The 25,539-nt window shown below is 47.8% G+C and overlaps 1 long non-coding RNA gene across 1 annotated transcript; it reads left to right on the top strand.

Annotated features, from left to right (window-relative positions):
• The first annotated feature begins 2,470 nt into the window (after positions 1-2,470).
• LOC138583069 (uncharacterized) lies at positions 2,471-22,962 on the top strand. The gene is made up of 3 exons (XR_011259911.1): positions 2,471-2,581; positions 15,925-15,957; positions 22,928-22,962. It is a non-coding gene; the product is annotated as an uncharacterized lncRNA (long non-coding RNA).
• Positions 22,963-25,539: the final 2,577 nt, after the last annotated feature.

Raw genomic sequence — 25,539 nt, 5'->3', positions numbered from 1 at the left:
GGGTCTTTTGGTGGCATCTTGTGTGCATTGTTTCCACAGGGCATTGTTACTGTCACATGTGTTCTTTTACCTCCAGCATTTTTCCAGGGAATTTTAAGCAGTATTAGCACAGGTTTCACAGCGCTAGGAGCGCCAATGCTGTAATGCTGCTGGGTCTCTAACAGCGCATTTGGTTGTCGCGCTATTACAGCCAGCTGTAATAGCGTCAGCTGTAATAGTGCGACAACCAAATGCGCTGTTAGAGACCGCCGGCAGAATTTACAGTCGTGATCTAGCAGAGCGGTATTGGCAGATCTAATACTGTTACCACCCGATTTAAGAGCTACCTGCCAAATCTTGATGACCCCCAGTGTCTTTTAACAGTTGCACACTGTTCTTTGGGAGGTGGAAATACTACTTTTGGCTGCACAGTTCATTGAATATCCTGTGCATCAAGGAACATGGCACCTGGAACAACCCTGGAAATACTCAGATCTATTTCTCAAAAATCCCTCTTCCTCGTGTGAAAGACTTTCTGGCTCAATGTTTGCATCCTCCTGCACCACTTCTGCACCATCCTAGAGATCGTTGACAGGTTGTTTTTGCCCCTACTCTTTCTCCAACCCAAAAGTGACCTCTGTGGCTAAGTATGTAATGCCTAAACTGAGAGAATTTGGGCTCATTACAAGTTCAGTGGTATCTTGTCAGTAATTCCGCAGAGATACCACCCAGCTGTAATACCGTTACCGCCACTTGGTACAAAAATATAACCGTGGGATTATAAGTGGTGGTGGCGGTATACGTCTCCACTTATTTGGCGTCCATAGGACTCCATGGGGGATTCTGTGAAAATTGGCAGAAAGGTGGCAGATGTATCGCCTTTTAGAAGAAGTAAAGGTAAGGAGTAAATGCTTGAAGAAGTAAATGTAGAAGGCAAAGTAAAGGTAAGGAGTAAATGCTTGAAGAAGTAAATGTAGAATGCGAAGTAAAGGTAGTAAGGAAGTAAAGGAAGTAAAGGTAAGGAGTAAATGCTTGAAGAAGTAAATGTAGAAGGCGAAGTAAGGGTAAGGAGTAAATGCTTGAAGAAGTAAATGTAGAATGCAAAGTAAAGGTAAGGAGTACATGCTTGAAGAAGTAAATGTAGAATGCGAAGTAAAGGTAAGGGGGAAATGCTCAAGAAGTAAATGTAGAAGGCAAAGTAAAGGTAAGGAGTAAATGCTTGAAGAAGTAAATGTACAAGGAGAAGTAAAGGTAAGGAGTAAATGCTTGAAGTATATGTAGAAGGGGAAGTAAAGATAAGGAGTAAATGCTTGAAGAAGTAAATGTAGAAGATGAAGTAAAGGTAAGGAGTAACTGCTTGAAGAAGTAAATGTAGAAGGCGAAGTAAAGGTAAGGAGTAAATGCGTGAAAAAGTAATTGTAGAAGGCGAGGTAAAAGTAAGGAGTAAATGCTTGAAGAAGTAAATGTAGAAGGTGAAGTAAAGGTAAGGAGTAAATGCTTGAAGAAGTAAATGTAGAAGGTGAAGGAAAAGGGGTCACCACTTGCAAAAACCGAAACCTGCTGTCTGCCAACAGGTACCCTCTATAAGTCCTCCTGTGGGATAAAATACATCCATAGGTTTTTAACTGCAAATCAAAATGTTATTCACTCTTTTCATGGAGTGTACAGTTGTATGATCAATGTGTACTTTATGGTAATACAAAAGTGGTTGAACCAAAAACTTACAATCCTACTTCTTGGTAAAGGAAATCTATTCAAATCACATAGACTCAATATTTTTCAACAAAGATGTGTTATTCAGTAATAAAACTTTATAAGGCAAAAAAGAACATTGGAAATTTCCAAAGTTTTTACATCATCCAATGTAGTGTTTGAAATGATATTCACAATGAAGAAAGATTCTAAGTAACAGTATTCCCGAAAACACGTCAATCAGTGAAATGATTATCACACAATTTGCTTCACACAATTATATTTTGTTGTAGTCCAATTTGAGGAGTCAACAATATCCTAATTGGCTCCACTCCTAGGTGTTATTTCTTTTGGGGTTGTGCCAACGCATTTCGGATCATCATATAATCCTTCTTCAGGGCCTTAGAATAGTTTCTGAGTGTAAGAAATCGTTTCAATCTAGAACCTGTGGAGTGCAGCCTCGTGCGTACAGCGCTCTGTTGCTTTCCAGCTAGGTTTGCTCTTCATAAATCCCAAACTTACATACACACATATGTTATGTTTAAATATGTTGCCTTCAGTTTCCTGCATCCAGGCAACTCTTGCATTATATAAAACCACGGTGCCTGTCCTTAAAGCTACAGCCTGTTTGCTTTTCTGAGCATATGTTGGGCTAAAGCCAAGCTAGTTTGGAAAGAAATGAAGGGCATGAAAGTCAAACATTATAATGTCGAAATATTCCACAGTGATTGGTCCAGTTGACCTGCTCATCACAAGGAATGATTTTCATTGGGTGGGCGTTACTTTAAGGAACTGAGCTCGCGGATCAGTGTGCTAGAACGAGAGGGGAGAGGGATTCACACAGAAAGCCAGAACCCTCTCGCCATGAAGAGCGCAGCCCTGTTCCTCTGCCTGATGGCGCTGATTGTTGGTAAGAGATTTACCTCTGAATTGACTTACCTCTTCCAAGATGAACAGGTAGGGTGACCAGACACTGCCAGGGACATGCATTCTTCAGCCTGTGCAGCCATTTAACAAATGCATTCTGGGTGCTGTAGTTTTAGTTAACGTCAATGGAACAAACTATACTTTCTAACCCAATACCAACATGGGTTGTAAAAGGAAAGCCCAGGACCGGGACTCTGTGTCCCTCTGAGATGGGGTCCCCCTAGGTTCAGGATTTATATCCCAGATTCCCAGAATCCCCCTCCTTGAACAGTCTAACAGATTTGGGCGAAAGAGGAGGTAGAATAAAAGCAGCCATGTGCAGCTGCTCACTGCTCTATAGGGAGGCTGGGGGGGGGGGGGCTCTGAAAGGAAGGCAGAGATCGGGCAGCGTCATTCACATGCTTGATCAGTGCGACCCTAGGAGGCGAGTTAACGCCAGCTGTGCAAACCCACCAAGGGCACTTGACTCTCTGTCCAGGCCAGTCCTTCCCCAAACAGGTGCACCCCTTTTAGGAGTTTAAGGTCCATTTGACAGGGGACATCTCTGCCAATGTTTAACATTGAAAATGGGGGCTGTCATATGTCTCACGTAGAAGGGGTTTCCTCTCTAACCACAGAACTGTCAATTGGCCTCATGGCACCAGGAATCGGTTGCTCCAGTCCTGGCTTTTAGCCGATAGCGCTGTGCATGCTGGGGCGTGTGCAGTGGCAGATGCAGGTTGTGTGGTGCAGCGGGGAGGCGATGGCTCTCGTGGGGGGTCAGTCTGTGCATTATGTCTGGTTGCCGCTTCTGCTATGTCTCCCGATGAGCGGTCAGAGAAGGGAGCAAGACCTCACCAGCCATCACCTTGAGCCGCCCCCGCCATCCCCCCTCCCACAGCCCGCCTAGAGGTTGCCTGCCTGGCACAAGGAGTACACTTCACTCCATCCCAGTGAGTGTCCATAGCTTCATGGATTAGTGAATAACAGATGCTACTATTGCCAGAGTGGTACTCCTTTTATCCACTGCCAAAGAATCAGAGGGAGAGACGACCTGTGAGAATTATGCATGTGCAGCCTAAACACACATCCCTGGAGCACTAGATCCACGTGCACATGGCCTGGTTGGGGGAATCAGGATATACACGTGCGGCCTAAACACACATCCCTGGATCACTAGATACACGTGCACATGGCCCGGTTGGGGGAATCAGGATATACACGTGCGGCCTAAACACACATCCCTGGAGCACTAGATCCACGTGCACATGGCCCGGTTGGGGGAATCAGGATATACACGTGCAGCTTAAATACACACCCCTGGAGCACTAGATCTGTGTGCAGATGGCCCCATAGCGTGAATTAAAATATGCACGTGCGGCCTAAACACACACCCCTGGAGCACTAGATCCACGTGCACATGGCCAGGTTGGGGGAATCAGGATATACACGTGCGGCCTAAACACACACCCCTGGAGCACTAGATCCACGTGCACATGGCCCCATGGGGTGCAGCCTAAACACACATCCCCGGAGCACTAGATCCACGTGCACATGGCCCCATCGGGTGCAGCCTAAACACACATCCCCGGAGCACTAGATCCACGTGCACATGGCCCCATGGGGTGCAGCCTAAACACACATCCCCGGAGCACTAGATCCACGTGCACATGGCCCCATGGGGTGCAGCCTAAACACACATCCACGGAGCACTAGATCCACGTGCACATGGCCCCATGGGGTGCAGCCTAAACACACATCCCCGGAGCACTAGATCCACGTGCACATGGCCCCATCGGGTGCAGCCTAAACACACATCCCCGGAGCACTAGATCCACGTGCACATGGCCCCATGGGGTGCAGCCTAAACACACATCCCCGGAGCACTAGATCCACGTGCACATGGCCCCATGGGGTGCAGCCTAAACACACATCCACGGAGCACTAGATCCACGTGCACATGGCCCCATGGGGTGCAGCCTAAACACACATCCCCGGAGCACTAGATCCACGTGCACATGGCCCCATGGGGTGCAGCCTAAACACACATCCCCGGAGCACTAGATCCACGTGCACATGGGCCCATGGGGTGCAGCCTAAACACACATCCCCTGAGCACTAGATCCACGTGCAAATAGCCCCATTGGGTGAATTAGGATATACACGTGCAGCCTAAACACACATCCCTGGAGCACGAGATCCACGTGCACATGGCCCCATAGCGTGAATTAGGATATACACGTGCAGCCTAAACACACACCCATGGAGCACTATATCCACATGCACATGGCCCAGTTGGGGGAATCAGGATATACACGTGCATCCTAAACACACACCCCCAGAGCACTAGATCCACGTGCACATGGCCCCATGGGGGTGCATCCTAAACACACATCCCAGAGCACTAGATCCACGTGCACATGGCCCCATGGGGTGCAGCCTAAACACACATCCCCAGAGCACTAGATCCACGTGCACATGGCCCCATGGGGTTCAGCCTAAACACACATCCCCGGAGCACTAGATCCACGTGCACATGGGCCTATGGGGTGCAGCCTAAACACACATCCCCTGAGCACTAGATCCACGTGCAAATAGCGCCCTTGGGTGAATTAGGATATACACGTGCAGCCTAAACACACATCCCAGAGCACTAGATCCACGTGCACATGGCCCCATGGGGTGCAGCCTAAACACACATCCCCAGAGCACTAGATCCACGTGCACATGGCCCCATGGGGTGCAGCCTAAACACACATCCCCGGAGCACTAGATCCACGTGCACATGGCCCCATGGGGTGCAGCCTAAACACACATCCCCGGAGCACTAGATCCACGTGCACATGGCCCCATGGGGTGCAGCCTAAACACACATCCCCGGGCACTAGATCCACGTGCACATGGGACTATGGGGTGCAGCCTAAACACACATCCCCTGAGCACTAGATCCACGTGCAAATAGCCCCATTGGGTGAATTAGGATATACACGTGCAGCCTAAACACACATCCCTGGAGCACGAGATCCACGTGCACATGGCCCCAGCGAGTGAATTAGGATATGCACGTGCAGCCTAAACACACACCCCTGGAGAACTAGATCCACGTGCACATGGCCCCATGGGGTGCAGCCTAAACACACATCCCCAGAGCACTAGATCCACGTGCACATGGCCCCATGGGGTGCAGCCTAAACACACATCCCTGGAGAACTAGATCCACGTGCACATGGCCCCATGGGGTGCAGCCTAAACACACATCCCCAGAGCACTAGATCCACGTGCACATGGCCCCATGGGGTGCAGCCTAAACACACATCCCCAGAGCACTAGATCCACGTGCACATGGCCCCATGGGGGAACCCAACAAATTAGCAAATGTTTATCTTAAGCCGCATGCACTAATCTGCATGAAAGGCAAGCACTGGGCATCATATGGCAATTCTAGTGCCCAGTGGCAAAGCAGACACGCAGCCACCTCGAGCATGGCAATTCTAGCGCCCACCTACACTGGCAAAGCAGACACTCTGCCCCCTCATGCACACTCGTGTTGCTTGATCGCGCCTTGAAACACTTGTGCATAGGCGCGTTATATATGCCATATCATATCATATCAATGCTGAACCAGAGCCCCCCCCAAGCCTGCTCTCAAGGTCTTCGGGGGCTCAGCACGTCCTTTTACATTCCTGTACAACTTATTAATGCAGGACTGTCGGGGTGCAAGTCCACATCATGCGCATTTGTAATCCAGGACTGGGTAGCTGTCTCTTGCAGTCACTAATGAGACTGCTGCTTATGATCAATGCATTGCTTAAAAATTAAAGCTAGAGTGAAATGAAAGACTGACCCCCCACCACGAGTCCTGGCTGGCAGTGGCAGGACTACACACCCTCCCCCACTCGGGCCCCCCCTGCTTCGTGGGCACCCACGAGCACAGTTTAGACATGTGCACTGCCAGGGGACAGAGACACCACTGACCGGGGACAGAGACACCACTGACGGGTACAGATACACCACTGACAGGGGACAGAGACACTGCTGACCACTGACAGGGGACAGAGACACCAATGACAGGGTCAGACCCACTGCTGACCACTGACAGGGTCTATAGACACCATTGACAGGGGACCTAGACACCACTGACCACTGACAGGGAACATAGACGCTGCTGACGGGGGACAGAGACACCACTCACGGGGGACAGAGGCACCACTCACGAGGGACAGAGGCACCACTCAGGGGGGACAGAGACACCATTGACGGGGGACAGAGACACCACTGACAGGGGGCAGAGACACTGCTGACCACTGACAGGTGACAGAGACACCGCTGACAGGGGACAGAGACACCGCTGACAGGGGACATAGACACCGCTGGCAGGGGACATAGACACCGCTGGCAGGGGACAGAGACACCGCTGACAGGGGACAGAGACACTGCTAACAGGACACAGAGACACTGCTAACAGGACACAGAGACACCGCTGACAGGGGACAGAGATACCGCTGACAGGGGACAGAGACACCACTGACAGGGGACAGAGACACCACTGAGAGGGGACAGAGACACTGCTGAGCAGTGTCAGGGGACAGAGACACTGCTGATAGGGGACAGTGACACCAATGACAGGGTCAGAGCCACCGCTGACCACTGACAGGGTCTATAGACACCATTGACAGGGGACATAGACACCACTGACCACTGACAGGGAACATAGACGCTTCTGACGGGGGACAGAGACACCACTCACGGGGGACAGAGGCACCACTCACGAGGGACAGAGGCACCACTCACGGGGAACAGAGACACCATTGACGGGGGACAGAGACACCACTGACAGGGGGCAGAGACACTGCTGACCACTGACGGGTGACAGAGACACTGCTGACAGGGGACAGAGACACCGCTGACAGGGGACAGAGACACCGCTGGCAGGGGACAGAGAAAACACTGACAGGGGACAGAGACACCGCTGAGAGGGGACAGAGACACTGCTAACAGGACACAGAGACACCGCTGACAGGGGACAGAGATACCGCTGACAGGGGACAGAGACACCACTGACAGGGGACAGAGACACCACTGAGAGGGGACAGAGACACTGCTGAGCAGTGTCAGGGGACAGAGACACTGCTGATAGGGGACAGTGACACCATTGATGGGGAACAGCGACACCACTGAAGGGGGACAGAGACACCACTGACAGCGGGACAGAGACACCACTGACCACTTACAGGGGGCAGAGACACCACTGATAGAGGGCAGAGACAGTGCTGACCACTGACGGGTGACAGACACCACTGACAGGGGACAGAGACACTGCTGACGGGGGACAGAGACACCGCTGACAGGGGATAGAGACACCACTGACAGAGGACAGAGACACATCCGATGGGGGACAAAGACACCACTGACAGGGGACAGAGACACAACTGACGTGGGACAGAGACACCACTGATGGGGACAGAGACACTGCTGACAGGGGACAGAGACACCACTGACGGGGGACAGAGACACTGCTGACCATTGACAGGGGACAGAGACACAGCTGACGGGGGACATAGACGCCACTGACGGGGAACAGAGACACTGCTGACCACTGACAGGGGAAAGGTGAGGCGTCCATCTGCACTCTTTCTTCCAACTTTTTCTTGGCACTACACTAAATCATATTAATGTGGGATTATGTCTTATCTTTATAATATTGTCATTGTATTTATTTTGTGATGTCCACATTTATGATATATATATATATATATATATATATATATATATATATATATATATATATATATATATATATATATATATATATATAATTAATATTAATTAATTAATTAATTGTAAGGTTTTCTGCTGCATTAGTGCCAGGAATGTGCTACAGAATATGTTAAAATACATGAATACAATAATGCTGAATGCTGGAAACAACACGAATGGCCGCCATGTCACATGTACCCATAAGAGGGAAATTGTCACATTACCTGTCATTGAGAACCCTGCAATCCAGCAATGACCCACTACAAACGGTACCAAACTACAACCAGAAATAACACTGTTCTCCCTCCTAGAATTACCTGACAAGCATACCTGTACAGAAGCCCAGCTAACCATCTGAAATCACCTAAACACCTAGCCTGCCAAATAACTTAAACAAGGGGCAGCACCAGACCCCAACCCAACTATACACGTACCCTCCTCAACTTTGTCCCAAGGAAGGTGCATTTTAAAGTACAGAAATTAATAGGAACCCATATGCACCATGTCAACCAACTTATCGGGAAACAGGCTCCCTTGGAAAGACTTCACACCAGCGAAATGGGATCTAATGGTTATCACTGTAAACACCTGAGAAAGCAACGTATTCACCAGAAGGCACATACTACCCCACTTCCAGAGAGCACCCCCAGCTATTTCCTTCCTTCAATATTCATCATGTCATGTGTCTCCTCCTCTCGACTAGCCAGTCCCCTTCTACAATCTCCTCAGACCTTACACTACACACACATACACATCACACAATGACGACGGCCGCAGGAATAGCTGATGCTACTTGAACATGATCAAGCTACTACTAAGCTTCTATTCTAGCCCTATTACACTCTCCTACATCAGAGGGTAACAGTACCCAAATCAAATGTACCCTCTCAGATCTTGGTCTCTCCCCTTCTGGATAACATATTTCAGAGGATCTCCACCTACTCCATAGAAGCACAAAGGTACACAGGACCCGGGAACCTCTAACATACACCCATCAACAGCACAGGTTTCCCATCTGCCTCTCCAGTTATCCCGCTTACAGTCCCTCCCTCTTTCCCTGCAGAGCCATGTGCTGCTAGGTCAACAGGTGGCAGAAGGGCAATACACAAGACCACTTTACCTACTTATAAAACCAGACCCTGCCACCACACCCACCCAACCCTCATCACCATATTCAACCCCCATCACTTCTAGCTACCCTCACCACCTTCACTCCACCATCTCATCTATCTATCTCCAACTTACCACATTGCCCCACCCACTCCCAAACATGCCCTTGCCCAGTTCCTAACACACCTACTACTTTACTCCACCCAACCACACACCACCTCACTGCACACATCCAATCCTGCCATTCTCATACCATCACTGGTGTCTGCCCCACAACTCACCACTTCACCCAACCTCACTTCCTAACCCCATTACTCCTCTTCCACCACCTCACCATAACACATCCATGACACCACAACAAGAACCATACCCACCACCAGCCAATCAACTAACCCACTCCCATAACCCGACCCCAACATCCATTCCCACCTCATCCTACACACCCTCAACCTCATCATCTCAACCATAAAACATCACTAATCACCTCACACATCAGCACCTCATCCCATCCACCCAAAACCATAACTGCACCTCAATTTACCCAACAACACCCTACCTCCTCTCCCACATCACATTCGTATGTCACCACCTAACCTTAACTCATTCACACCCCCTAAACCTCACACCACCTTACCCCACCCACCACACCTACCCACACCCTCAACCATCCTCCCTTACCACACCACCACAGCCTCAACTTCCCCACACCACTTTTCCCAACCTAATCAGCTCACACCACTCACCCAACCTTACCACCACCTCATGTCACCCACACCACCTACCCAAACATACTTCCCTCATTCTGTACTTCGCCATGCCAACCCTCACATCACCACCTCACCCCCAAAACCTCATCTGACCCCTTTTTAGACCACTACATCATAATCCCACCGTACTCACTCCTTCCATCTCACCCAACTCAAACCTCACCACCTCTCCATAACTACCCCAGCACAGCCCACTACCTCATCAACCCAACCTTTACCCCATCAACACACTTTAGACAGAGCCTCACATCACCACCTTACCTCACTCACATCACTCTCTCTTTCAGCCACCAGGCCCACAAAACACCAGCGCCTCACCCCACCATCTCCCCTCACCCCATCACCCTTACCACACCACCCACTCAATGTTATGTTATGTTTTTATGCTAATGTGGTTTTATAAAGCGCAGAGGTTTACTGAAAGGCACATTGGTGCAATAGAAAGGTGGCAGCAATTAAAGACCAAGATAATTAAAAATAAGTGAGCTGCCATTAGTGAATGGATCAATGTTGTGAATTAAGGGCAGCTGGAAATGTGAGATTTGTTTTTTTCTCAAGATGAGGGCTAGCCTGTTCCAAAGTATAGTGGCATGCGTCGAGAAAGCTCATCCCCCCTTCCTTATTTTCCTATAAAGAATGGGATTTTGCTGTCTGGGTATCTGTACACCTGATGTAGCCCCCCTCCCGCCGTGGCGTGGCTTTGCCAGTTAATACACCTACCAGATTTGTCTCTGTATATCTGTATACCTGATGTAGCCCCCCGTGGCGTGGCTTTGCCAGTTAATGCACCTACCAGATCTGTCTCTGTATATCTGTATACCGGATGTAGCCCCACATACCATGAGGCGTGCCTTTGCCAGATTATGCTCTCCACAAACCGCTTGTATGCTGTAACCTGCATACGTGGTCTTGCACTTTAAGAATGTCACTTCACTGTTACTGTAATTAGCGCCCTAATGCCAGAGGGTTTGGCACAGTGCTATAAATGCTAAATAAATAAATAAAACGGCCCTGTCCAATCTCTCCCCAAAACACGCTAATTCCACAACCTCACACTCCAAAACGACCATCTTACCCCAACTGAAACCACCCTATTTACTTACCCCCTCACCTCATTTCCTATTCCACCGCCTTAACCCACCCACTGCCACCAAAAGTCCCATCTCGCCCATCCTGTCTTCTGCTTGCAAACACACCTCATGTTGCCACCCGTGACTTCACACCACCGCTTCACTCAAGTGCTCAACCCAGCCCCACATCACCCCATCACTTCACCTCAACCCACTTTCTTTTGCCACTGCACATCTGTGCACCATACCACTAGCCTCACTGCCCCTCCTCACGTCACCCCTCCACTCATCTCCCACATTACCACCTCACCTCACCAACCCAACTTGACTCAATATCTCACCCCACTGATCTCATTTCAACTTTAGCATCTCGCCCCACTAACTTCCTTACCCAACCTCATACCATCACTTCATTACATTACCCACTCCCCAAACTGCACCCAAATACTTCATCTCCCACCCCAATCTGATATCACCCAAAACATTCCCCAACAGAACCCACCACCTCGGCTCACCATACATCAGCAATCATCCAAACCTCCTACCTGTTTACACAGCCCAGTTTCTCACTTCACCCACATCATACCCAACCCTCTCTCATTCCACCATAAACCAACTAAGACAGCATGATATCAACCGCCCGACCACCTCACCCCCACACACAGTCTGAACATGCCACTGCACCCACACCATACCACCAAATCACCCCCACACCTTCGCTCACTCATGCACATCACCCATCCTTTCCCTTATCCCACCACTACTCCCACCTCAACTACAAAATATCACACCACCATTTTACACACTATCACCCAATCAAACCCAAAAACCACACCACTATGTTTCTGAACCCTTTTGGGATGCCTCTCAACCAAGCATACTCACACTACACTACCTATTCCCACACAAACAGCCCCTCCTCACCCACTCCAAAAACAACAACTCACCCTCAACTTCACTCCACTATCTTACCCACCCTCATCTTTTCACTTCACCGACCTGCAAAAACCACCCACACAACATTATCACTACCTAATTACACCCCAACCCTTCCTCATCTCAACCACAAGACCTCATCAAGCCACCACACACACCACCTCATTACCTCATCCCCATAACTTCACCAATCCCTAAATCTTATGGAGCCACCTCATTCGAAACTCACCACCTCACCCCACCAATCACCAATAGCACCCACCCACCTTACCAATTAGTTCACTCAACCTAACACAATCACCTCAGCACATACCCCAACAATGCCCACTAGCTCAGAGCACACATCACTCCTGCCCTTGGTGTGTGCCCCTTCCTTCCCATCAGACGACGGGCAAACATCAAAGCCTTGTATATCCCACACCAGGCCCTCCACAAGACAGGCCCTGAATTCCCACAACTCAAACTCGCATGGTCCCGACCCACCAGAAACATCAAATCAGGCTCTGTACTCCTCCTGGTTATCCTCAACTTCAACTCCACCAGAGTGGGAGGATCCTCTTGTTCTGTCCAAGCTGCCGCCCTCTGGAGCACCCTCTCTCTTAGCATACTCTGTGATGAGGACTACTTCTCCTTCAGAAGGGCCCTCAAAACCTGGCTATTCCCTCCTGCAATTTGTAGATCTCTTCCATTTCACGCTCACCTCACAACACCAGGGCCCCGACAATGTCGTGGCCCCCAATCCACATGTCCAGAGCAAAGTAAAGTATACAATCAGAGAAGACCAGATGATATGATCACAGGAATACATCCAATGCAAAGCTCAGCAGTGACAAAAGGTTTGCATTGATGCGCCACTTCGGTAGATACCAGCCGCTGGCACAGCCGCTGGCACAGCCGCCCACCATCACAACATGGGTAGCTTATTGGGCCTTGGCCATCCCACACAAAACGTTATCTTGGCTAAATGCACACAGGCATTCTAATCCCTTGTCTGGCAATCTTTCACATACCTGGACTTTGGTCCCGGAGGGTGATCCGGCACAAGCGCCTTGAGGCCATACTAATGGGATAAAGGCACTATATAAATGGCAAACTACTACTACTACTACCTCAGCTCACCCTACATCAGCCATGATCTCAACCTCCTACCTGTTTACACAGCCCAGTGCCTCACTTTGCTCAGTGTTTACTCCTCAACCTACCCTCACTCATCTCACCATAAACCAACTAAATCCACATAATAGCAACCACACACCACCACTCACCCCGAACACACCACCACACCCACCTCACACATGAACACCACCCACCCAAGCTCCCACCTCACCTAACTACATAACATAACAACAGCATTTCACACACTAGCGCCCCATTAACCCCAAACACCACAGCACTATGTTTCTGCAGCCATCACCCCACTACCGTATACGCACTTCTCACCCAAGCAGCCTCACACTACCTCATCCTGCACAACCAGTCCCACCTCGCCCACTCTAACAACAAATGACTCTTAACTTCACCCCACTATCTTACCTACCTGCACCATTTCACCTCATCATCCCACAAAAACACAAAACCACCCACATGCCATTATCACTACCTCATTTCAACCTCACCCTTCCTCACCTCAACCACAAAACATCATCAAGCCATCACACTCACCACCTCATTACCTCATCCCATCACCTAACCTCACCTATCCGTACACCTTATTCAGCTACCTCATTCCAACCTCACCACCTCACCAATCACTAACAGAACCCATCCTCCTCACCATTTGTTTCACCCAACCTGGCACACTCACCTCAGTCTACACTCCCAACCTCAGACCACTCACCTCATCCCAATCACATTGCCCAGTCACTTCACAAGCTCAGAGTAAACACTCACCCCCAGTTAACCACACTGACTCAGCACATTATCTCTCCACACTACAACTACTGGCCTCAATCCATCCACCCTTACTTCACAACAACCAAACTCAACTCCCACCTCACTGCATCACAAAATGACTCACTAGCTCACCCCACCAGCCTTACCTCAACTCTAAAATCCACCCACCACCTTACCTACCACACCCTCCCTCAAGTACCCCAGCTATTCACCAACACTCCCCACACACTCATCCCACCCAAATGTACTCTTTCGGCTCCCATCACCCAACCTCAGCCCACAACTTTACCCCTTGGCAGCTATACTCCCGAGCCCCAACCATTATTCTTGCTGGGAGCTACATCCCATCATTACACTTCACCAACTCATTTCACTCAGGCCCACCCCCTCACCCTATCACCCATGAAAACCATTACCCCACCAGCAGACTCTATCCCATCTCACCCACCCACTCTCACCCCGGAAACTCACCTCCTCAGCTTTAACCCCACCTCTCACACACCTCAGTCCAATAGCACTGAACACCCATTCACCCTCACGTTACCTCACCCCAACAGCTGACATTCCATCCCACCATCTTAATTCATCCCAACTACTGATATCCGCAACCCCCAACCCATCTCATCTAACCCACTGTCACCCCACAAACTATCCTCACCACCTCACCCACATATCACTTTGAACATAGCCTTGCAGTCCTCCCCCGACCAGACACCACATCTGGTCTTTCACAATCACACACATTTTCCCAAGGTCCCCCTTCCTGCCCCTATCAATTTGTTACCATTGGCAACAAGGCCTCTGTCTCTTTGCTAATGTACCCGAAACCAGAGCAAAAGGCAACAGGGTGATAACAATGCTGCTGGAGGCTGACACTAGCAAAGGCAGCATCAAATATGCACGCAGCAAAGCACACATTTAATAGCAAAAATACAATCAATATGTTGCTGTGCCTTAACACTGCAACATGCAAGCCACTGCTCTGTGCTCCCCTGAAGCTCAAAGCCTGTTTCAACATCAAAAGTGAAAGGGTCTGACGCCATCCTTGCTAAATAAGCAACAAACAAACAACCATATGCATACTGTAAAGTGCCTCCTCCCCAGCCAGCAATGCCAAAGTTCACAACAAAGTTCACAACAAAGCTAATGCAAGCCAAACAAAATGGGGCCTCCCTCCTCTAAAAGCCATTTCACTAATAAACATTCTAGTAACACATAGATAAGCCTCCCCTCCCATGCAGTGCCGATAGAGCTAAAATGGTATCAGGTAATAATGCCCCTATATATATGGTCGCCGTACATAATGTCGCTGGGAAAAGGTAGTGGTGACATTTTATGGGTGACCATATATATAGGGACAGGTGGAGTGGGGGTTGCGGGGGGGTCCCACACACTCCCCGTGCATGTTCCATATAATAATGTCTCAGCATAAAATTGCAATTTTCCAGCTTATTTTTGGCATGTCAACCTTTTTGCAGGGACATTATTATATGTTTTATTTATGAGGAATGCACATGGCATTGACAGTGTGTCTCTTCATGTTTGTCTTCCATTTTATAATGACAATAAACTGAACAGGACCTGCAGTCCTCACTGTATAATGTATTTAAATTGAACTAACCATATGGTTCTGGCACCTGTCACACTCCCAGAGCTCAGTCAATGAGCACCATATAAGATTGTCGGGAGCAGTGCATAAAGGGTCCTGAGTGTAATCCCAGTGACTATTCCCTTTAGAAGCAAGGCTTGTAATGCAGAAACAAACTATGTACAGTGCAGAGAAGCCTTCATTCTGTGTGTCTGCTCTCTTGCAGGTCTCAATGCCGTGCCACTGCAACAGAGATCTGGTAAGTGGCCATTTTTTCTACTCACAATGTGGACCTGGAACGCATAGGGCTGCATGCATGATACAGGTAATGTGTTCGGCTCTTAGAGTGAGAACAGGGTTATATACAGCTGGGTCTGTCGCACAGAGGACTGATGCATCCACTACAGGGGCCTGTGTGTGACCTCATGGCCACAGGTTTGAATCCCGGCAGGCCCACTCAGCCCTTCATCATCAGTACGTTGGGTAACAATAGCTCAGGGACAACGTGTTTGTCTTGGAAACAAGACAACGCAGTGCAACACAGGTTTCAATCCTGGTCCCGCGCTTAGAAAGAAATCTCTGGTATTGAGCTTGTTATAAAAGAAGAATTATAATTATCTGTCAATGGCACAGGGATACCCCTCTGGGGATGAGCGTGCACTGTACAAATACACGTGTTATGCTATTTGCGGGCATAACAGATGTTTCTGTTACTTCTACTTGAAACAGTAGATTCAACCTTGCAGATCAGAGACAGAAGCCTAGGATGAATGAGAATGTAAGCACCAGCCAATGGACGGCTCCCAAAAGGGTGGGAATCCACCAAGAAATAGAGAAAGATCCACCCGATACATGTATGTTCCCAGCACCACCTGGCAAAAGGGATAAATGCTCTACTCGCCGGAACTCACTTACTACGAGACTAGAATTCATTTATTGGAAGCGATTATCTTTAGCAATGTATTTTAATAAAATAAGCATTTAACTCATTCAAGACAGCTAATGTGTGTTTCTTTTTAAGTAGCCTGATAATAACAAGAAACAATAAACACATGTCACTTTTGATGTTAAAGCCTGCAACTACGGCATCAGGTTCATATTAATGTTCCATTTCACCCAGAATGTCCTTGTTCTCATGTCAACAATATAACCTTGATCTTTATAATTATGCTTTAAAATCATTCAAATTGTTAGGGAGAGTTGTCAGTGTCTGTGCTAATACCCTTTGACCCGAGAGACCCCGACAACTTTTGCTGGACTCTGGACTTTTTTTATTTTAATCTTACGTGTGAGTGGAACCTTTTACCACTCATTCATTCTTTTTCTCTGACTGGGATTTGTATTTGTACTATTATATGGAGTCTGGTAACCTCCATATGTTTAATACAGGCATCAGCTTTTTGCTCTGTGACACCCAGCACCCTATTTGCGGTATGCAATTGAAAACAATTACCGAATACACTGATTTATTCAACCGTTACTCAATCAAACTAAAGCGTTTTATACTATCTTCACTTTTATATTCTGCCAATGATAGAAACCTGAGGGCGTGGACCAGCATCCCATTAGAGGATCGACTACGTTGACTATGCCACAGAGACATTGAAACAAGTCGACACAAACAACTTCATTCCCGGTATTAAAAACACAGTATGCAAGGGGATATGAAGCATGTGTCAGATGAGACTTTTGCCAATATTTTCTCTCCTTCTGCACTTTTGCCTGACTCATATGCTGACACAGCCCTTTCCAACCTTCATGGTTCTATTTCTGACACTGATGTACTTGCCCCTCTCATGAGGATCTGCTTGAAGCCCAAAGCCAAGTGCAACTCTTGGTACGACTCTCACCTCTTCACACTTAAACACAAGTGTATGGTGGCTGAGAGGAAGTGGAGGGCAATGGGTGCAACCTCTGACAAATTGGCCTATTGCCTGCACCAAAGGCAGTACACCTCTCTGTCCTCGCCAAGAAGAAAGCACACATTATAGCCCGCATCTCTGCTGCATCTAACAACTCGGCCAAACTCTTCAAAATCCGCAAGGAGCTGACCAATGCTGCTGCAGTCTCTACCTCTCCTGTTCCCACCAAGGCCCTCTGAATGGCCTTGGCTTCTCATTTCATCAATAAAACTCAGGACATCTTGTCCACCCTATCTTACTCATCTTTCTCCTCCTCCACTCCTGGGCTTCCTGTGGCAACCTCTCCTGCACCCTTCTCTTCCTTCCCCTGTTCAGCCCTGACAATGTTTCTAGACAAGTCCCATCTATGAAAGTCTCATCAAAGCAGGTTCTTCCCTCTTCATCCTGATCCATCAAGAACCACGTAGGCACTCTTTCTTCAGCCTTGGCTGATTTCTGCAATCACTTTTTTGTCACTGGAACTTTCCCCTCTGCCCAGAAGCACTCCCTTATGCACCCCTTCCTAAACAAGCCCTCAACCAGTCCTTCTTTTTCCGGCTAACTATCGCCCAATCTCCATCAGTCCTTTCCTGAGCGAACGCTTGCAAAAGCTGACCATCTCCCTGTTTAACCTTCACACTGAATCTGTTGTTTGTCTGCATGACCATCAGTCTGGCTTCAGAGTGTCCAAAAGCACAGAAACTGCTCTCCTGAATATCTGTGAAGACCTGGTCTCCAGCCTTCATTCTAACCTTTCTTCTGTCCTCATTCTCCTCGATCTTTCTTCTGCTTTTGATACAGTCAACCATGCCATCCTGCTCAACCACCTGCGGGATAACCTGGGTATCACTGATCAGGCCCTAGCCCAGCTGACCTCCTTTCTCACTGACCCTCATGGGTCCAGCTGGGGTCCTTCCTCTCTTCTATCTATCTCTCTTCCTGTGGTGTTCCCCAGGGGTCTAACCTTTCTCCCTGGCTGTTCAACCAATACCTGGCACCTCTTGCTCACCGCATCAAAGCTCTCTGCTCCAACTTTCAGGGTTATGCTGATGACACCCAACTCTCTTTCAGGCTCCCTGGCCACCTCTACTCATTCTGTCATTCCAGACTGTTAGTCTGCAAACCAGGAGTGGTGTGCCGCCAATGATCTCTGCCTTAATGCCAGTAAGACAAGATCCTCCTCATCGGATCACCACACCAGCTCCCTGCTCTCCTCTCTCTCTCTCTAGCTGCCCACTCTGGGCCCCCTTCCTGCTCAACCTGTGAGGCTAAATACCTTGGGGTCATCTTTGATTTCACCCTCACTTTCTCTCCTCACATCTCTTACGTCTCTAAGAAGTCAAACTATCAGCTGCCCCTCGTACGAGGTATTGTTCCTTTCCTCAATTTCCCCAGAAGCTCACTGTCTCCAGAGCGCTGGTCCTCTGAAGGCTGGACTACTTCAACATTCTCTTTCAAAATCTTCCTGCCTGTAATCTCCTTCCTCTACAACTCATTCAGAATAGGACTGCAAGACTTGTTCTTGGCCTTAGGCCCAGGGATCAAATCTCTCCAGCTCTGAAATCTCTTTATTGGCTCCCAGTGGCGGCAAGGATTAAGTTCAATACAATCTGCGTTGTCCACACGGCTTTGTGGGGCCTGGGTCTGCACTACCTTCCTAAACATGTCCCCTCTCAGGCTCTCCGCTCATCCACCTCCAACTCTCTGAGTGTCAGTCGCTTTTCCAAGCAGAGAGTTGGGGGCAGATCTCTTTCTTCGGCTGTGGCCTCCCTCTGGAACATCCTCATTGCCTCTCTCAAACTTGAGCAGAACCACCTCCGGTTCCGGAACCAACTCAAGACCTCCCTCTTTGCTTCTGCTTTCTCTCTTCGTCTTCCCTGCTGCTGACTCGTCTGGTCCACGCACTGGTCACCGGGCCATCCTCTGGACTTGGGCCCAGGTCTCTGCCTGTCCATTTGAACCTCGCACTGCCTTTGGCTCCCTCAGCACTTTGGATCTGTATCTGTAACCCTACAGCCCACCTGCAATGAACCACCTGGCTGCACATTACCTGTACTTGTCCATACCCTCCCCCCTTTCACTTCTCCCCTTCCCATTCCTTTCACTTGCGTGAGCTGAATGACACAGGGCCTAGTAAGATTGTTGTTTTGTACTCCCTCTGTTTCCCGCTCCTTGTCATGTCGCGCCTAGAATCTCTTGTGTACAGGCGCGTTATAAATGCCATATCATAGCATTTCATATTTCAACTTTGTTACGCAACTTAAACGCATTGAAATTTAACAATTTTGGAGCATGCTACTTGGAGCAGAATCAGTAATTATTACTGCTGCTGCCCTCCACATTTGGAAAGAAGCAGCAGAGCTCTTTCCTAGTAGGTAGTTTATTTTATCTTCTAAATAAGTAACTCTATACGTTTTAAATGTTTTAATCCAATGTGACATATGTTCTTTACTTTTAAGCTATTTAGGTGCATAGAAATTGAGATTTGTTTTTTAACTGTAATCACTGACTGATTATTTTTTCTCTTAAATGTGCGTAAGGATGGTTCCAATAATCAAATGCATAATAAAATTTTTTAAAAAAAAAGATACACTGATTAAGCAAATACAACCAGGCTCTTCTATGAACACATGATACACAACAGACCAATAATGGTAGCAAGGAAGACACCAGCCTATGGGAGGTGTAGAGCCGGGCGGACATTTTGAGGATCTAGTTACGATAGTGGTGCACAAGTGCATTTCTCAAAACCATAATTCCAAAAGTCTACTCTTCCAACTTGTAGTGAAAAGGGGAAACCACACCCCCCCAGTGACCAGCCCTTAGTGCAATATAACTCCTAATCACCTTCCCTCACAAGTAAGAAACTAAGCGAGACACAATGAACTCAGTCTGGAAGAAAGCCACTCACTCAAAAGATTTTATGCTTGCATTTATTTACTACATAAACTAACTAGAATCAAGCAGCAGTTTTCAATAGAATGGGAATTAAAGTGCAAGCTGAGTAATACAAATTATCAGTCACAGATGAATATGCAATTCTTCTTATGCTCCTAGGAATTGTTGATGTCGATACGATAGAATCACACTCAGGACCCACGCCACTCAGTGCCCGGCACTGCTCAGGGACTGGCCTAGCCCCCAAAAGCCTGCACACGAGTGGGAATGTGATGACAGGAGCCTCTGCCCTCTGGTGCTGGATGGTTGTCCAGGCGCTGTTTCTCCACGTGCATGCTTCTCTTAAACAGCCCAGGAAGTGTCCCCGCCTAACCGGCCCAGGTAAAGATCTCTTATTAGGGGCTGCATGTCAATCACTATAAGGTACCAGCTCTTCGAGAATCTTCTAGGCCCAACCTTCTATGCAGCAAAACATGTTTTCGCCTGGAAAGTTAGAACTAGAAACTGCCAGTCTTGGCTCCCAGGCTCCGTGTACATTGTTGTGGGAAGCGCCTTCTGCATTCCTGTGCTTTCAGTGCACCTGACTCGCAGAGCGCAGTGGAGAAAGGCTGTACCTGGCTCCTAAAGGCTGCACAGGGCTTTTTTCAAAACTAGATGTTTATGTCTCAAAAGGGCCTTCACAGTTAACCCCTCGCAAGCATGCTGGTTCACTCAGTTCGCGAGGCCTGGCAGGTTCAGCATTTTCCTCCATGCTTGGAATAAGCTCTAAATACATGCAAGATAGCTCAGTAGGTTAACACAAGTGCAGGTTAACGCAAGTGCCTAGATGCTTTTCACGACAAAACTATGTTTAAAAGTTGAAAGTGTGTGATCAATATGAAATGCAACATGTATTCCTCTCTTGCATGATGTAATAATGTATTTCAAATAATTTAGCATTATACATTATTTGACAAACTAATACAAAAAGCAGTGTCCATTCCACTTTCACCACATCTATATTGTTAATATTGCAGCCCATATGATAACAAATCACGCTGACCATAACTATGGACGTGTGAACAGCATCCCACGGAGTGTGTTAGTCATTTTAGTGGTCTAAAGTCAAATGACAGGGGCAATAGGTTTTCAGTCTTCATCAGTCTGCACCACTGTTCATGTGTGTACTATATTGTTTCTTGCAGTGTGCTACTTTCACATGGGAATGTGTTTACTGTGCATAGAAAATGGTTATTTGTCCTGATGAAGGCCTAAAGACCAAGAGAGCAATATAGAAATATGCTCAAAGATGTCCGAAACACAGTGGCCCTCATTACAAGTTTTCCGGTCCGGAAGCAACGGTGCCAGTAAGCTTACCGGCACTGTTGTTTCTGTACCAGCAAACTACGAGTCTGTGGGCGGGTGCCGTACCACCTGCCAGGGCTGACCTGGCAGGAAGAACGGCACCCGCCCGCAGACTTTCACGGAAGCGCTGGCACCGTTATTAAGGGTGCCGGCGCTTCGTGATCCCCATTTCCATTGAGTCCTATGGGACTCAAATGGGAATGGGGATTAACATTTACCACCACCGGACTTACCGGACCCGGCAGGGCTGTAATACCCAAGTGATTCCGGCAAGTCAGGTGGCAGTAAATAATTACGGGTTTACCGGCACAGTTTCCACCGGACTCGTAATGAGGGCAAGTGTGTTGACAGATCAATATAATAGATTTTAACTTTTTGCATTCATTGCTGAAATAATTTTGCATAAAAGTGTTTGTGATCTGAGAGAGACCAGTCATTTCATGTAAGCTTGATTATGTCTTGTAGGTCTGCCCTGTGTAATGAGAGGATGTTCTTATCAACAACTCTCTGCGAATTTGTCCTAATAAATACTTTTTTTAGCACTTGCAGTGTGCAGACCTCTAGGTGTTTTTTTCTTCACTAAATGAAGTTTGATACACATTTTTTTAACAAAAGATTTGAAGTCTTGACATTGATATTTTATCAGAGTGAATGAAACAGGACATGGGAGGGCCATCACCTACTTCACTGTCCCCATTGTTCAAGAATACATTAAACAACTGCAGCAAGGACTGTGTTATTGACACAGCTGAGTTGTTATTCCACACTAATGAGGAATGCACATGGCACAAACAGTGTGTACCTTCATGTATGTCTTTCCTTTAATAATGACAATAAACTGAACAGGACCTGCAGCCCTCACTGTATAATGTATTTAAATTGAACTAACCATATGGATCTGGCACTTGTCACACTCCCAGAGCTCAGTCAATGAGCACCATATAAGATTGTCAGGAGCAGTGCATAAAGGGTCCTGAGTGTAATCCCAGTGAATGTTCCCTTTAGAAGCAAGGCTTGTGATGGAGAAACACACTATGTACAGTGCAAACATAGAAGCCCTCATTCTGTGTTTCTGCTCTCTTGCAGGTTTCAATGCCGTGCCATTACAACAGAGACCCGGTAAGTGGCAATTTCATTTACTCACAATGTGGACCTGGAATGCATAGGGCTGAATGCATGATACGGGTAATGTGTTCGGCTCTTAGAGTGGGAAAAGGGTCACATACAGGTAGCTTGATCTGTCACACAGAAGACTAATGCATCCACTACAGGGGCCTGTGTTTGACCTCATAGCCTGTTAGTGAGAATTCTCATTTATGGCTAATTTCCCTCACCTAGTGAGTCCCAAGCATCTTTGCTGGACTTCTGGAGTTTCTTTTTTTCCACCTGGTAAGAGTGAGAGCTTTTCCCCCACTCTTACCTGTGTTTTGCTATGTGTTTCCATCTGTTTTTGTGATTGTGGACTCTGAAGTACACCACTTCAGTAGCTCCCTTCTTTGTGTGTGTCACACAGCACCTTCAGTGCCGTGGCACCGGTTATCTTTGAGACTTCCCTCGACTCCATTTCTGAGGCAACTACTGTCATTAACTTTACTTAGTCAATCTACCACAGATCCAGTAACCCCATCTTCCATGGAGTACTGGAAAGGCTTAACTTGTGTTCTGTTTTATCTGTACCTCCTAGAGCATTATTTTGCTCTTTTAACATTTAGACTTGGCTGGTGGCAGTTGTATCTACCCTAACTTTTCTACCGCGATTATACTAGATGAACGTGGTACTGTTCTTGGCTATTATATTAGCCTCGAACATAAACCCGCTTGACCAAATCGTCTTTCTTTTGGCTCCGGTTGGGTTTATTCACCATTTCTTTCTGTTAAAGTCCTTCTTGTGTTTTACTTTTGGCGTAAAACTAGGTTTGCCTTCTTTGTTCACTGTCTTTTGGCGGGCTTCTGCCCAGAAGCCTTCCTCAAGGCGCCTGGGTGTCTAGGTGGGCTGAATGTGAGGGAGGGGTGTAGTCACCCCCTGCACAGGGTTTCCTAGGAAACCCAAGTCACACTTTGTCATGTTTGGCAAGGGTAGTTGTCTGGGCTGGACAACCCCCCTGCTGGGTGATTGACAGCCAGGCTGTGTGAATGGGGGTTTTTCGCATAAAAGGCAGGTCTCTTGGGCTAGAAGGCAGAGAGTCGCCACTGGAACTACAAGGAACCGAAGAGAAGCGGAGGGAACAACGGCTGTTCCAACTACCCCGTCCCGGTGAAGCTCTGCTGCAGTCCTGAGCCATCTGCCCTTCAACGACTCAGAGAAGATCCAGTCTGGAGTCTTCTTCCCTTGAGTTTGGTGGGGATAACCAGCTCAACTTCCACAGCCAGAGGATCCTCTTCCATGGTCGAAATCGCTGCACACTGCTGTAGTGGTCGGATAGCCACCTGAAGAGCCTCTCCTGTTTTTAAGGAGCGCACCTTTCATTCCGTGTCGCTGCTGCCGGCCAGATCCCTGTGTAGTGCAGACCCCCTTCAGACTTCCTGCTTCTCGACGAAGCTACAGGAATCGTGGGTCTGCGGGAAACCAACAGGAACAACTGCCAGGGCACCAGCTGCACCATTGGAACAAGGTACTGTGTTCTGTTGAGGAAACTGGGTGAATCCCTTTTCTTCATTTCCAAGGCTTGACCTTGTCTTCCCTCCTTCTTATAACTTTTGCTTCCAAACATTGACAATATCGAAGTACTTTTGGCTCTGTTGAATCGTGAACTGTTAGACCGTGTGATCTTCGGCAACTGGCCCCAGTGTCTTCGACCCTGGCTTTGACTTTTGAACTCCTGTCTCTGAGCGTTTCTTGATTCTGCCTGCCTAACCAAAATATTGCCTGTGATTGTTGCCTCCAACTCCCTCTGGGTATCTCAGGTGCTAAGTGTGTTTTAGCCCCATTAGCATTTCATGTCACGGATACGCGTTTGTTTAGTAGACAGAACTGTCAACAAGTGATCGCGTTCATATCCGTGGTAACATGTTTTTGTGCCTAACACCGGTGCATTCCAACACAGGGTACTTACCTTGAGACTTACTGTACAAAGTGAATTGGTTAGCTGTAGTATATTTAACAGTTTTTATTGAAGTTTAATAGAAGTGTTGTGTTTATAACGAATGGTTTAAAAATAAATGTACTTATATTTTTCTACCTGAAACCTTGAGTCAGTGTTTGTTGAGTCACAGTAATTGTGGTCCCTTTGTGTAATCTCTGCTACTGCTCATACACTCTTGAGATAAGCCTGGCTGCTCCGCCACTGCTACCACTATGACATAGTAGTACAGGCTTGTACCAAAGGTAAAACTTGTATCACCACCTGTTGTCTTAATCGTGTGTAGTGGTCCCTAAGGGCACTGCACAGGATTCTGCCTAACACTGGTGTACAGCGGTGAGGATTTGGAAGTAGAGTGATTACACTTAGAGTGCTGCTGTTGCTTGGGTTCAACTAACCACATGGCTAACACCACTAATTCTATTTAACTAAGAAATCATGTCAAATATGGAAAACTACACTGAAGAGAGTCTTTTACTCTATACTGCGGAGGTTCTGAGAACCATGTGTAGGGATAAAAATATCTCTGGTAAAGGAAAGAAATCTGAACTGGTTGCAAAGTTAATGGAAAAAGACTGGAGAGTGGGTCAGAAGGACCTACCACTCCAGCAAATGTGG

The sequence above is a fragment of the Ambystoma mexicanum genome, chromosome 1p (genome assembly GCF_040938575.1).
Source record: "Ambystoma mexicanum isolate Mex_15411 chromosome 1p, UKY_AmexF1_1, whole genome shotgun sequence".
Classification (NCBI taxonomy): domain Eukaryota; kingdom Metazoa; phylum Chordata; class Amphibia; order Caudata; family Ambystomatidae; genus Ambystoma; species Ambystoma mexicanum.
The sequence above is the reverse complement of the archived record's forward strand: the minus strand, read 5'-3'. Positions and strand labels throughout refer to the sequence as shown.